At 36.4% G+C, this 15,586-nt stretch overlaps 1 non-coding gene across 1 annotated transcript; it reads left to right on the top strand.

Annotated features, from left to right (window-relative positions):
* Positions 1–337: 337 nt before the first annotated feature.
* On the top strand, positions 338–400 carry LOC127681871 (U7 small nuclear RNA). The gene has a single exon (XR_007977218.1). It is a non-coding gene; the product is annotated as a U7 small nuclear RNA (small nuclear RNA).
* Positions 401–15,586: the final 15,186 nt, after the last annotated feature.

Genomic DNA, 15,586 nt, shown 5'->3' on the forward strand with positions numbered 1-15,586 from the left:
TAACAAAGGATGGCAGATCTCTGAATATATTTTCTGATGTTAAAAAAAAGAAAGAAAGAAAAGAAAAGAAAACAACCCAAGTCCTTAGTGTATCTTTCTAAAAATCAAGAGACTAAGTTCATAACATGCTGATTTGTGGAATGCATAAAAGGAAACATATAGTAAATGGCTGAATTTGTAGTAAAAATTGTGATTTGTAAATTGTAAAGAGAAAAACTGGGCTTTGCTCTGCAAGAGAGCTCTACCCAAAAAGAACTGGAGAGTGAACATACCTTTTTTAGAATTTTTCTAGCAGGATATTTGACTTTGGTGAAAAAACACAAAAGGTATCCTTGAGAGCTGTTACAGCTCTTTTAGAATTTTTTCTAACAGGTTTTCTGACTTTGGTTAGAAAACCCGAGAGCTATCTCATACAAAGAGAGCTATCTCAAGCAGAGAGAGCTTTCTCAAGCAGAGAGCTGTCTGTAACAGAAAGCTATCTTGAACAGACAACAGAGCCAAGAGCTATCTACAGAGCTGTCTGATATCTTGAGCGGACAAAGCTGTCAGCTTGTACCCAAGATTGATTTCAAGTAGTTTCTTTTACACTCCCAAATACCTCTTCCGAAGGAATACCTGTCCAAGTCAAGGCTGGTCCTTGACAAGTGAGTAACACAAAATGTTAAAATAATATTTTATATAATGGTTATATTTGTGAAATCAAAGCATGAAAGGTAAATACTTGGCTGAGTTCTGAGCTATGAGAACGGAGAAGAACCTGCTGATTAATGATCAGGATAACACAGCTAAGACAAAAGTAAGAGCTTCTGAAATAGAAGAAGACATGAACTTAAGTGGCAGAATGAATCTTAGTTGGAAAAGGGTGACACTTGATTAAATCCCTACCATCAAGCTTTGCATAGATTTGGGGATTCTACACTGCTGAAGTTGTGCATAGCTACTATTCTTTGCATTTGGAACAATATCATTCTGACTCCTATTTTGATAATCAATTTGATTGAAATATGATTTTATTCTTCTCTCTAGGTGAGGCACAGAGAATGACATGCAGATAGGGGCAATTAGAGGATTGCCAGACCGAGTCACAGATTGAGCTGTTGACATTGGAGGCATAGAACCGAATCCAGTACCTGTTCAAGTATACCAGTGGATGCCACCACTGGCCAATGAAGCAAGAGGACTTTCTGGCGAGTAGTATTTTCTCTATATAAAGAGTTTAAATTATTTTTTTCCTTGGCAGGGTTTTCTACATTCTAGGATGGCTTACAATTCTTTATGCAGACCAGGTTGACTTTTTTCTCCTGATTCTCTTATGTCTGCTACCTGATTGCTACAATATCAACCAACCAGACCCCCAGAGCTTCCAGGGCTGATATCACCATCCATGGAGCGACCCATGGTTCTAGCTGCTTATGTAGCAGAGAGTGGCATTATCTGGCATCAATAGGAGGAAAAACTCTTTGTCCTGTGAAGGTTGATTCCCCAGTGTAGGGGACTGCCAGGATGGTGAGGTGGGAGTATAGAAGCAGAGGGAGGGAGTATGGGAGAGGGGGTTTCAGGAGGGAAAACTGGAAAAGGGGATAAAATTTGAAATATAAATACACAAAATTTCCAATAAAAATAGTTTTAATAATTAAAAAATGTATATTAACATGCCTGAGTATCACCATTTTCTTCATTGACATTAATAGCCCATACAGCATACTGTTTTGATGAAATTAACTTATGTCTCTTAATTGCAAATATAAAGTTATTTATTATTTACATAGAGACTAATTTAGAAAGAATCAAACCAAATCAAAAAAAAAGATTTAAAATGCTTCAAGTTTTCTTAACAAAGCTATACCTAGGTATTCTCTTGAGAAAATTTCATGTTCTCAAGAGAATTTCACCTTATTTAATAGGTGAAAACACTTGCATCATGAACTGAGCCTGAAAGAAAATGAAAATAAAATCAGTAACTTAGAATTAGTAAAAGAAAAGAAGAGCTTCTTCTGTTACCCTTGCCTGGTTAAATTTACAGTGTGGCCTTTCTTCTGAATACCATGCCTACTTCCTTCAAATATAATAGTATAAGTTGATGGAACTGAGGAGTTTCATTCATGACATGAAAAGCAGCAGGACTTGGCACGAATGCATGTTCTCCACCTGATGCCAGAGAGGCAGATAGACAGCATGAAATGGAGGGCTTGGCCAAGATGCTTCACAGCCATGACGGAGGTTGGTGTTTGTCAGTCAAGGCTTGGAGTCGGGGAGAAACTGAGCCACAGCAAGTACAGCTTCCTGAACCAGCATGAATACCCTTAAAAATAAGCACTTGATGACAATGAGCAAATGTTCCAAAAGACCTGAATGAAAACATTCATTCATTTATCCATTCATTCAATGTGCATGTTATATTCAATTCACTAGACATTTTACTGAGTCCACCCTAATTCAGCAGAAAAAGGAAGTAAAGTCTGACACTTTGTAGAAGGTGCAAATATTCTTTGTTAACTTTAATCTGCTGCAGCCAGTCTAAATATGTCAAGTATACCTAATAAGCAAGTATGTAAGTAAGTAAGTAAGTAAATAAATAAATAATGCATACATACATAAACACATACAAATGTCTTCTGTTCTACATTTCCTCTCCTGTTTTTATTAAAAGCATCCCCAATGAGACTTGCCCCAATGGGTTCTAATGAGTATGGCTATTATTCAATTAGGATTTAAAAAGGAATCCTTACATGCTGATAAACTGTAAGTCAAATTGTAGGTGATTATGACAAACTAAAATTTTAAGTCAAATGTTCATTGCAGCAATCCAGGGCTGAAAGGCATTGAAATGCCAAATGATGTTCAGCTGAGCTGTGTCCTCAGATAACATTTTTTCGAACTGCAATTCTTGCGTTAGAGAACAGCAATTAGAAAATTACACATGCCAAGAAAGAGGCTGGAAAAGGCTGGAGATTCTAGTTCACCATTGTTACTGAAGTCATATACTCTGTCTTTACTGATTAGCATTTTTAAGCTGAGGACAGCTGAAAAGTTTGGCCTATTCAATGTGAAATTACAAAAAGGCAAAAGAATCTTTGATAAACGCATTTGAAAAAGTAGTATTTTTTCCACCTGTTCATGTGGCGAACATCTGTGGCTTTTTGGCAATTCCGATTTCCACTCTAAAGGATCTCCTAGTTCAAAGACTCATCTTCCTTCTATCTGTTTCTTTGAAGTGTTCCCTAGGATCTCTTAGAGTATGGGTAGCCAAATGACTTTGGCATATGGGGTATAGACTCATTACAAATTGAGTCTCTGTATTCAATATTTTATTTCCTGGTCTGTTACTATCTGCTCATAGTTTTTACTACATTGATTGTGAAGCCTTTGCAGTTTAGCAGAAATGCCAGCTTCACAGAAAAAATACAATAGTGTAACATGTGCATCTCTGCACACACATATTTACACGAAAAGAAATAAAGAGAATGATTAACCGAGGGTAATTAGATAATAGAAAATAGAAGAGGCATTCATGTTGAGGGAGAGGGGATTTTAGATATGCCTAATGAAAGTGATTATAACACCTCATTATGGAGCCTGTCAGTAGTGAAATATCACTTGCTCCTTAAAAATCTGTTTATGAAAATGTGTTTGAAATCCCTTAGATCAATTTCCATCATAAAAATATTATAATGGTCTATATCTAAGAACACAAGATGTCTCATCTCTATGGAATAGAATGGGCAGAATCATTGCAAGAACTTCACTCTTAACAAGCATTCAATGAAGCCAGACATCACTGCTGACAGAAGCACTGCTACTAGCTTTCCCAAACCTTTATAATTATCACAATTCTCAAGGCATCTGCTAATGATCATTTAGGAACAAGCATACATTTCCTATATCTCATATTAAATAAATATTAACTCATGTTGCAAATACTTATATCATCCCAAATTTTTGTATTGAATTGGGAGAAATTACAAGGGTTATATTATGATAATATGCCTTTATTGGTTTTTCCCCCACAAATTATTCCACAAAGAATCCTTTAAATATCATTCTTAATTTTCATGATTAAAAGAAAAACCAGGAGGCATTGAGCCAAGTAGAGATTTAAAAAGACAAGACTTTTCAAGCCCAGGAAACAGTAATTCTTGTTGAGGTACTGACAATGAACTAATCTTTAATTTATGAATAAATGGTCTTAGTCATATCACTTCTTCATTTATGTTCACTATTTTAGCAGAGTTTGTGTGCTCAAGAAAGTTCATGATTGTACCTGGTATTAATTTGTAGTTCAGAATTTATGATCTTATCATACTTTTAAATGTTTGGTTTGGTGGAATATATTCACCATGAGAAAAAAAATGTATATTGTCTTATAACCAAATTTGTCATTCTTATTTTTCTAATTTGCCTATCAAAACATACCTTTCCTTCTAAGTTGACACTATAAGGTGATCAAGGAGATTTCACCATATTCTTATAGGACTCTTAGAATATAATAAATAAATTATCAGCATAATAATGATTTGTAACAAATATCAGTGAAGTAATGTTCTAAAACTATATTTGCATTACTTGTTTTAAATGAATTAATTAATTAGCTCTCAACCCAAAACACTTGAAATGTGAATCATTATTTTTAGATGAGTTATATATTATAGCTCAGAGTGGACATTACACAATGTTCTAAAGTTACAAGTGCGCACCACCATGTCCTCTACTTCAACTTCACACATGAAAGGGAACATAGGCAGTGCCTGTCAGTAGCTAAAAGAAGTCATAGTCAGAACCTCAAAGTCACTTAAGAGCCCAGCCATACTCTTAAGTGCATTTTTAGCCAAGATGATATCTTAAATACAAAGTCTATATCTGAGACCTTGGGTGTAGATCTTCAGATTTCAGTGTTTAAAGAAAGATATTAGAGATAACCTCTAATATCCTCACCATAATGCTACTCAGTAACTTTCTATTTATTCAGTCTTCCTCACCATATTTCCTCACCATAATGCTACTCAGTAACTTTCTATTTATTCAGTCTTCCATCCATTACTCTACGTGTTTCTACTCATCAGCTCTAAGAGTATATAAACTGCTCCAACATTTAGCTAGGGTTCCACCAAAAGTATGGCATCACCACTCTTGTGTGCATACTACAGGATAAAATGGCACAGGATCGTTGCATTTTCTGCAGCTAATTAAAGTTTATAATGTAGTGGTATATGACTAAAATTACTTATTTTCACTTGACTCATGAGCTTCTCTGACATGTGATAGCTTCATGATTTCAATATGGCTCAGATGAGTCCTGAGACAAATTTTTCCATATAAACTTACTTGAATTCTTGAACTAGTATTAGGACCGTCAAGGGAAGGACTCACTGTAATTGCATGAGAGTAGTAGTCACCACCACAAATATGAAAATTTTCATAGTTTGGAATATTAAAGACACATTTAATACTTAATTCCATTTGTGACTAGTGATTAGAGAGAAAGAGTGAAGAGAGGATAAGAAAGAGATTTGAATCTCTTATAAGATGAATTGTTATAGGATGAATTATATTTCTCTACTGTCCATATGTTTGAGGTTTCTCTATTATTGCAGAATATGATTATGTTGCATAACATAAGTAAATTTCTAATTTGATATGATTGACACTCCTAAAAGTAGACAAACTTTTTACAAAGCAAGTTGTAGAGGGAGAAGAAAGTGAAGAAAAAATGAGGGGAAAGAAAGAAGTATAAGATAGTGCTAATCCTATATCTTGATGTTGGAGTTCTAGACTCTGGAAGTGTAAGAAAATGAAGTGTGGTTGGTTAAACAACACAGTCCTTAGTATGGCAATAATAACACAGTATATTCAGATAATGCCTCTCTTCTCCTCTCCAAATTTTAAATTAAGAAATTTAATTTTATTCCTTTGATATAGTGAAGATGAAGGTTGGGAGTAAAAGTGATATAAAGAACAGAAAACAAATTTTATGTTTAACTGAATTTGAGATGTCTTTGTGCATTTATAATGGGAAGTTATGCAGACAACCCAGCCCACTGACTAGATACTCAGAGAAAGTCTATATAATGCATAGAAAACTGTTAGTTCTGAAGTAACATGTAAATATCAAAATCTTATTCAAGAATTCAAACCATTCACAACTGTCTAGTCAGAGCATAAATGGCTAGACATATCTTCCTATCAAATAGCAAATCCTTTCAAAAGGTATGTCATGAATGTATAAGACTTAGAGAAAGGGAAACTGCTTAGTACAGAAGGAAAGAATACTGATAGCACACAAGTGTTGTGATGAATGAATATTTGTTTGACTACGGTGTGATATTTTAAATACAAATTCAATTTGTCTTATTTTCTGAATAAAATGGTTTGGAAAGAAATCATCGTTGATTTTTTTCACACTGTTAGATTTTAAAATATCTATGCATTTGCTGGTTTCATTGAGGCAGATTATCCATTAAGATAGTTTTAAGCAACTGTGTATTCTAGCCTGGCTTCAAACTGCCTCCCTCCTGTCTCAGCCTTTAGCATGTAGGACAGGAAATGTCATAATACCCAGTTTATAGTTTCCCTTTTTACCAAACAACTATGATATTCACTGAAGGAGAACAGAAGATATAAAGACATATCACCTCAGTGGAACCATTAGGTACTGAGGGACAGTATGCTGGTAGTATGTGCCATTATAGTTTACAGCTTAGGCAAAAAAAAAATATAAAGCTAGACAAAAGAATTCATGTAGATATCAGAATGTTTATTCAAGAGTACTTTGCTTCAGATATCAAACTTCAATATCAACTATTAAGACCAGGGGTGAGGAGCTGGGGAAATGACCTAGTAGATCAAAGCATAGTGTTGGAGGGAGGTGTGCAGATGCAGGTCCTCAGGGCACTCCTAAATATTCATGATCAATTCCACTATACCTTTGACAAAAAGGGAGGCCTGGATTAGAGGGCACTGGGAGCTTGCCTGTCCTCTAGTCAGGGGTTTGCATATTCCAACAAAAGACCTGTCCCAAACAAAGGCAGAGGTAAGGGCTGATACCAGTTTTCCTCTGACCACCACACACCAACACTCACACACAAATATTACATCTATACAAATGTGTGTGCATGCACACACACACACACACATACACACACACACACATACACACACACACACACACACACACTTCATCATATACATATCTCATGCACACATAAAAATAATGACAAAATAAAACTCAACATTTTCCTAAACTTTCTGCTGAAGTCTCTGGAAGCCCTCATGTATTTCCATTTACTTTTTGTACATATAAAATAAGAGTATTATAGGCAGTGATGTGGAAAAACATGTTCAGCAATGGGAAGTCTTTTCAGAATTAGCCTCTCTCACAAGTCGACAACTTCTCAAGCTTTTTGAGTGCTGCTTAAAAATATCAAACTGCAAAGATGCACTTCTAGAAATTATAAGTAATTTGTGCATCAAACAATATGTACAATAGTACTATACAGTAAATTAGGCCAGCTGCCTATGCCTACCATTACAGCTGGTTGCAAAGTATATAATTTATGTTTCCTGTAGCACAAAGTGAGGAGGATTTTAAAAACTGTGTGCATGCTTTTATAAAGTACATTTTCCTGTTTTATTTTAATCACTGTAGCTCAAAAGAGAAGATATTTATCACCATTTATAATCTTAATCCACTTTTATTATAGTTGAAGGGTCTATGACTTTCATTCCAAATGGATTAAATATGTGTAATTGCCCTTGTACTTTATTTAAAATATGAGTTTATTTTTATTATAAAATGTACTGACAATGAGTAACAAAAAGATATTAAGTAACAGAATTTGACTCTAAAATTCTCTAAATTACATAAATTGCTCTAAAAAACAATAAAGAAAAATGTTTTGTATTAATGGACCTTAAACAAGTATTAGTCTGCTGCTGCTGTATTTTTCCTGCTATTTCCTAGAATAATCTGTGTTCAGTTGTACTAACCAATATGAAGTATATTTGCATATTAGTTACTGTTCCCCAGTTTTGTATAACAAACCTGCAGAAGAATGCGAATTGATCCATCCTTGTCTCCTTGTACTAAGCTCAACTCCAAATGGATCAAGGACCTACACATAAAGCCAGACACTCTGAAGCTAATAGAAAAGAAACTGGGGAAGACCCTTGAGGACATTGGTACAGGGAGAAAGTTTCTGAACAGAACACCAATAACGTATGCTCTAAGATCAAGAATTGACAAATGGGACCTCATAAAATTACAAAGTTTCTGTAAGGCAAAGGACACCATCAAGAGGACAAATCGGCAAGCAACAAATTGGGAAAAGATCTTCACCAACCCTACATCAGAGAGAGGACTAATATCCAATATATACAAAGAACTCAAGTTAGACTCCAGAAACCAATTATCCCTATTAAAAATGGAGTACAGAGTTAAAGAATTTTCACCTGAAGAACTTCGGATGGCGGAGAAGCATCTTTAAAAATGTTCAACTTCATTCGTCATTAGGGAAATGTAAATCAAAAAAACCCTGAGATTTTACTTTACACCAGTCAGAATGGCTAAGATTAAAAATTCAGGAGCTAGTAGGTGTTGATGAGGATGTGGAGAAAGAGGAACACTCCTCCACTACTGGTGGGGTTGCAAATTGGTACAACCACTCTGGAAATCAGTCTGGTGGTTCCTCAGAAACCTGGGCACATCACTTCTGGAAGATCCTGCTATACCACTCCTGGGCATATATCCAGAGGATTCCCCAGCATGTAATAAGGATACATGCTCCACTATGTTCATAGCAGCCCTATTTATAATAGCCAGAAGCGGGAAAGAACCTAGGTATCCCTCAACAGAAGAATGGATGCAAAAAATGTGGTATATATACACAATGGAGTACTATTCAGCCATTAGAAACAATGAATTCATGAAATTCTTAGGCAAATGGATGGAGCTGGAGAACATCATACTAAGTGAGGTAACCCAGTCTCAAAAGATCAATCATGGTATGCACTCACTAATAAGTGGATATTAACCTAGAAAACTGGAATACCCAAAACATAATCCACACATGAAATGAGGTACAAGAAGAACGGAGGAGTTGCCCCTTGTTCTGGAAAGACTCAGTGTAGCAGTATAGGGCAAAACCAGAACAGGGAAGTGGGAAGGGGTAGATAGGAGAACAGGGGGAGGAAAGGGGGCTTATGTGACTTTCGGGGAGTAGGGGGCCAGAAATGGGGAAATCATTTGAAATGTAAATAAAAATTATATCGAATTTAAAAAAGAAACACACACACACACAAAATAAAATAAAATGTTCTCTGTAAAACAACAACAACAACAAAATATGGACCACATTTCTGTGGTCCATGAAAGCTGATCTATTTCTTCTACAGTCTAGATCCTTTTTGGGAAAGTTCACTATCTGTGAGACAGAGAAAAGGGCTCATCAGACATCTAACTTTTTGAGCTCTTCAATCATGAATAATTCAGACTATAAAATGATGGAAAATACATTTATAGTGTTTATACATCAGTAAGTAAATATCATGTTTTTAAATCAAAGAAAACCAAAGTACTACAGTCAATAATTAATTATCTATCAGAATGGTTACCTAAACTAGAAACTGGATCATAGCATATTACAAATCAACAGAAGTACAATTTGCAGATAGAAAACAGAGAGAACTATACTTACATTAGAAGATAGTTTTATATTGACTAAAAAATAAATATACTCATCATAATTAACATATATCATTTATACTCCCTATTTATATGAAGACACTAAAACCCTTTATACAAATGAAAACCTGGATTGGATATTTATGCTAGTATTATTTCCCAGTTTTGTAGTATTGGAAATGCTCTTTTGTAAGTACATTGATAGACAACAATGAATTGAGGCAATGAAATATTATTCTGTATTAAAATGAAATAATTTTGTCAAATGCAGGAAGCATAAATGCCCATCAACTAATAAAAGAAGTTAGTTTGAAAATGTTATACATTGAGTAATTCTAAAATAAAATATTTTGAAGTGATACAGTTATAAAATAATTTTAAAGATCTATGTTTGCTGAAGGCTCTGGAGTTAGAGTTGCACAGGCATAACATATCATTTTCAATGAATAAATTATTTCATTATATTACAAAGATGATATCACATCATTATAAATTTGTTCAAACCAATGAATTATAAAATTTTACTGAAAATTTTAGCTTATGAATGGTAAATCAACATAATAAAGTTTTATTAAATTTTAAGTTTTGAAGTATTATCCAACTGCATTCAAAAAATTGTCATGCATTTGAAATATAGACAGATTAGTCTTTAATAAATTGTATCACACAATTAATGAGTACGAAAATGATATGACATGATTAATGGTTTGATTTATATAATGAAAAAATGATTAATTGGGCTCTATCTGAATTTTGTATAACATTTTACTGTTAATTTTACACTATCAAAATTAAGACAAAAGTATGTTCAGTCATATACTTATATATGCAAAATCACATGTAAAGTTCAGTTAATTACACACTAAATGTACCATTATACTCCAATAAAATTATAATTAAGCTAGAATATTTTACCTCCCAGTGATCTTTTAGATGTTGACCTTTTGGCCATCAAATCATTGCAGCAACAATACCAGTGAGCTTCCAGTTACATAAAACAATAGCACATTTGATTATACAAAGTATGTAGTACTTAATAATTATCATGTATTTCACTGGCTTATCCATCTTTATCTATCTTAGAGTATATTGTTACTACTTACAAAGACTATATTTAACCCCCAAATAATATTTTGTGTTCCACTATCAGCAACCTCATATTGTTACTTTTATCTAAATGGCTATGATTCTTATTATTAGGAGTAATAATATGCTATATTATAGTATTTTATTTCTATAGTATGATGTATACTATACAGTATCTTAATCAGTTCTCAGCTGTGCAACAGAACACCTGCTGCAACTTCTCCCTTCTCTTGACCCATCTTCAGTGGGCCTCAGATATCTTCCTGTTCCTCTTTACCTACTTGTTGCTCCTTCCTCCCTGTAACTCCACCAGGGACTTCCTGGGAACCTCCACCTACTACAGACAAGGAAACAGTTGGGTAACTACAGTGCTTCACTTCTCCCCCTGCTCCTCCAAATCTGAATCCCCTAGATTAATTCCAGTCTCTGCAGCAGAACACCTTCTGCATCCTATCTTGTCAGCCTGCACTCACCTCCTGAGAATCACACAGATCTTCCCTTAAAATTTTTCTTTCCCTCAACTCATTATTTTGTCCCAGCTTCCAACCCCAGCATGCTGGGTGGGAGCTCACAGGCCACTTTGCCCAGAGAAGCAAGGACTGCACCTACAAATCTCCAATTCTCCCTTCAGTCCTCCAAGTCCAATGCTCAGGCTCATCCCCAAGCCAGCAGTAGATGTTCTGCACTAAACGTACTCACTCTTCACCTCCTTTCCAGGTCCTGATTTAACATCCTGGTTTCCTTGTGAAGCTCTCCCCGCAACAACATTTAATTGCCATGCTTAAGTTTCAAGTCTCACAGATGTTGAACTATCACAGACAGTATCTAGATTGTAGAAGAGACAGCTCAGCTTTCATGGACCTCAGAGAAACAATAGTCCCTCTTTTTGACAATTCTACCTTCATGACCAAATCACTTTCCAGCATTTCTACTTCCTAAATATTCACTAAGGGTCACACATGGTTCTTGTGTGCACAGTTGTAGCCCCAGATTTTCGATTCCCCAACTGATTTCCATTCTCACTAATAGCCATCTCCTGTCTCACTACCTAAGCCTGATAAATCACGGAAGATGAAGAAAATAAGACTTTGTATGACAACACCAAATATTTCTCTACAAATTTAGCCCAATGGAAGAAACTAAAAGGAACACTGAAAATGGAAATTGTTAACTACATCCGAGAAAATGTAAAGAATAAATAATCCCAGTCTAGCATTCTAGGAAGGGAAATGCATGCTGTCTGTCCCTGTCTTTGTTTCTCTCAACTCTTTTTGTCTCTTTGTCTCTGCTTCTCTCTTTATCTATCACATACATACACACAGAGTCACACACATGCACACAATACAAATACACTAATACAACAAAGTAACAATAATCAACAAATAACACTCATTGCTATAAAAATGACAAATGTATTATCATTTATATATGATAAACAAAACTTTCCACAATAGTTTCAAATAATATAAAATATCTTGGGATATCTCTAGCCAACTAATAGTAAGTCTTAGATGACAAAAACTTTAAGTAATTTAAAAAATAAATTGAAGTAGATATCAGAAAACAAAAGGACTGTGCTTACTGATGGATATGTAGGATTAATATTATAAAAATGGCTTTTCTACCAGACCCAATCTACAGACTCAATACATCCACCCCCAAAAAAAATTTCAATGAAGCTCTTCACAGATCTTAAAAGGACAGTTTTCACCTTTCTTTGGAAACACGCATGCATGCACACACACACACGCACACACACACACACACACACACACACACACACACACACGAAGAAAGAAAGACAGACAAAGAAAAGAAAAGAAAAAAGAGAAAAGAAAAGAAAAACTAGAGGTATAACCACTCCCATTTCAAGTTATGCTACAAAAATATAGTGATAAAAATAATATGGTATTTTCATAAACACAGACATGCTGATCAGTGAACCTAAGTTCTTACAGCTTTATTGATAAAGAGTCCAGAAACGTACATGAGAAAAAAGACAAAATCTTCTCCTCCTTCTTCTGTTTTCTTTTTTTTTATTCGATATATTCTTTATTTACATTTCAAATGATTTTCCCTTTCCTGGCACCCCTATTCCCCAAAAGTCCCATAAGCCCCCTTACCTCCCCCTGTTCCCCCATCTACCCCTTCCCATTTCCCTGTTCTGGCATTGCCCTATACTGCTGCACTGAGCCTTTCCAGAACCAGGGGCCACTCCTCCATTCTTCTTGTACCTCATTTAATATGTATATTATGTCTTGGGTATTCAAAGTTTCTAGGCTAATATCCACTTATCAGTGAGAGCATACCATGACTGATCTTTTGAGACTGGGTTACCTCACTTAGTATGATGTTCTCCAGCTCCATCCATTTGTCTAAGAATTTCATGAATTTGTTGTTTCTAATGGCTGAATAGTACTCCATTGTGTAAATATACCACATTTTTTGTATCGACTCTTCCGTTGAGGGACACCTGGGTTCTTTCCAGCTTCTGACTACTACAAATAGGGCTGCTATGAACATAGTGGAGCATGTGTCCTTTTTGCATGCCGGGGAATCCTCTGAGTATATGCCCAGAAGTGGTATAGCAGGGTCCTCCAGAAGTGTCATGCCCAGATTTCTGAGGAGCCGCCAGACTGATTTCCAAAGTGGTTGCACCATCTTGCAACCCCATCAGCAGTGGAGGAGTGTTCCTCTTTCTCCACATCCTCATCAATACCTGCTGTCTCCTGATTTTTTGACCTTTAGCCATTCTGACTGGTGTGAGGTGAAATCTTAGGGTTGTTTTGATTTGCATTTCCCTAATGATTAATGATGTTGAACATTTCTTAAGGTGCTTCTCAGCCCTCCAAAGTTCTTCATGTGAAAATTCTTTGTTTAGCTCTGTACCCCACTTTTTAATGGGGTTATTTGGTTCTCTGGGTTCTACCTTTTTGAGTTCTTTGTATATGTTAGATATTAGTCCTCTGTCGGACTTAGCATTGGTGAAGATCCTTTCCCAATCTGTTGGTTGACATTTTGTCCTGTTAAAATTTTGTTTGACTTACAGAAATTTTGTAGTTTTATGAGGTCCCATTTGTCAATTTTTGATCTTAGAGCATAAGCTATTGGTGTTCTGTTCAGAAACTTTTCCCCTGTGCCCATGTCCTCAAGGGTCTTCCCCAGTTCCTTTTCTATTAGTTTTAGTGTGTCAGGTTTTATGTGGAGGTCTTTGATCCACTTTGTGTTGAGCTTAGTACAAGGAGATAAGAATGGATCAATTTACATTCTTCTGCATGCTGACCTCCAGTTGAACCAGCACCATTTCATTAACTTAATCTTTTTTTTTTTAACACTTCGGTCATTATCTCCCTCCCAGTCCACCATCTAAAAATTTCTTATCCAATTCCTCCTCCCCCATATCCAAGAGGGTGTTCACAGTCCCCCACGCCTACCCCACCAGGCCTTCCCACTCCCTGGGGCCTCAAGTCTCTTGATGGTTAGGCCCATCTTCTCTAACTAAGTTCAAACCAGGCAGTCTCTCCTATATGTGTCAATGGCCTCCTATCATCTAGTGTATGCTGCCTGGTTGCAAGATCAGTGTCTGAGAGATCTAGGCAGTCCAGGTAATTTGAGACTGCTGGTCTTCTTATGGGGTAAACCTCCTCCTCAGCTTCTTCCTGCCTGTGCTGGCTGGTTTTATGTCAACTTGACACACGCTGGAGTTATCAGAGAGAAAGGAGCTTCTGTTGGAGAAGTGCCTCTATGAGATCTAGCTGTGTGGCATTTTCTCAGTTGGTGATCAAGAGGGGAAGGCCCCTTGTGGGTGGTACCATCCCTGTGCTGGTAGTCTTGGGTTCAATAAGAAAGCAAGCTGAGGGGATGTAAGCCAGTAACACACCTCCATGAACTTTACATCAGTTCCTGATTCCTGCTTGAGTTCCAGTCCTGAATTCCTTTGGTGATGAACAACAGGGTGGAAGTGTAAGCTGAATAAACCCTTTCTTCCCCAACTTGCTTCTTGGTCATAATTTTTTGTCCAGGAATAGAAACTGACTAAAATGTAGCCTTGCCCTAATTCAACCACAGAGATGCCCTGCTTCTTTCTTTTGGTTGGGTGTAATAATCTGCTTCTGACTAGTTGCTTGTTGGGCCTCTCGGATGGCATCCATGGTAGGCTCCTCTCTGTAAGCACACCATAGAATCAATAATAGGCCTTGGAGCTTCCTCTTAAGATTGGTCCTAATTTGGGCTGGTCACTGGAAACCCTTTTCCTTGGTCTCTTCTCCATTTTTGTCCATAGAGTTCATTTAGACAGGAACAATTCTGGGTCAGAAATTTTGACTGCAACTACATCCCTACAGTTTCTACTGAAGTTGGATTCTACAAGTTTCTTCTCCTCACTGTTGGGGATTTTATCTAAGGTCCTTCTCTTGAATCCTGAGATTCTCTCACTTCCCAGGTCTCTGGTACCTTCTAGAGGGTCCCTACAATTCCTACCTCCCAAGGTTGCCCATTTCCATTCTTTCTGCTGGCCCTCAGGGCTTCACCTCTGTTTCTCAATACCTGAATACCTGATCATGATCCATTGTTGACTCCCTGGCCCTCTCCTACCCAGTTCCCTTCTTCCCTCTGGCCCACCTGCCACAAGATTGCTTTCTTTTTACTCCCAAGTGAGACTGAAGTACCCTCAATTGTTAAGCTAAATTTCTGTGGATTGTATCCTGGGTATTACATAATTGTTTGGCTAATATCAACTAATTAGTGAATACATACCATGCATGCCCTTTTGGGTCTGAGTTACCTCACTTAGGATGATATTTTCAAGCTCCATCCACTTGCCTA

Source organism: Apodemus sylvaticus, chromosome 3 (genome assembly GCF_947179515.1).
Source record: "Apodemus sylvaticus chromosome 3, mApoSyl1.1, whole genome shotgun sequence".
Classification (NCBI taxonomy): domain Eukaryota; kingdom Metazoa; phylum Chordata; class Mammalia; order Rodentia; family Muridae; genus Apodemus; species Apodemus sylvaticus.